The following is a 350-nucleotide window of genomic DNA, read 5'->3' on the forward strand; positions in this document are numbered from 1 at the left end:
TGATACGGCAGTGATCTAGATATCTTTCCCAGTTCTCTCTATATAATGGAGAAATAAATATCCATGTTCGTGCAGTGACAATTCATATATCGTGAATTCAAAACATCCCAATATTAGGTTCGCAAGAATAGGGGCAGCTTTCGTTTCTTTCGCAATTCCGCATTTTGTTGACGATAGTAGATGTCACCAGATAGGAAATAATTACCCTGAAGTACAAATGTTAAAATGTCAATGATAAAAACCTAGTTTATCTGTTCTATCTGATTTTATCTATCTATCTATCTATCTATCTATCTATCCGCTCATATATTAACTGTACATGCCCTATGCACCCTCTCTCCCCTCACTAG

The sequence above is a fragment of the Octopus bimaculoides genome, chromosome 6 (assembly GCF_001194135.2).
Source record: "Octopus bimaculoides isolate UCB-OBI-ISO-001 chromosome 6, ASM119413v2, whole genome shotgun sequence".
NCBI lineage: Eukaryota > Metazoa > Mollusca > Cephalopoda > Octopoda > Octopodidae > Octopus > Octopus bimaculoides.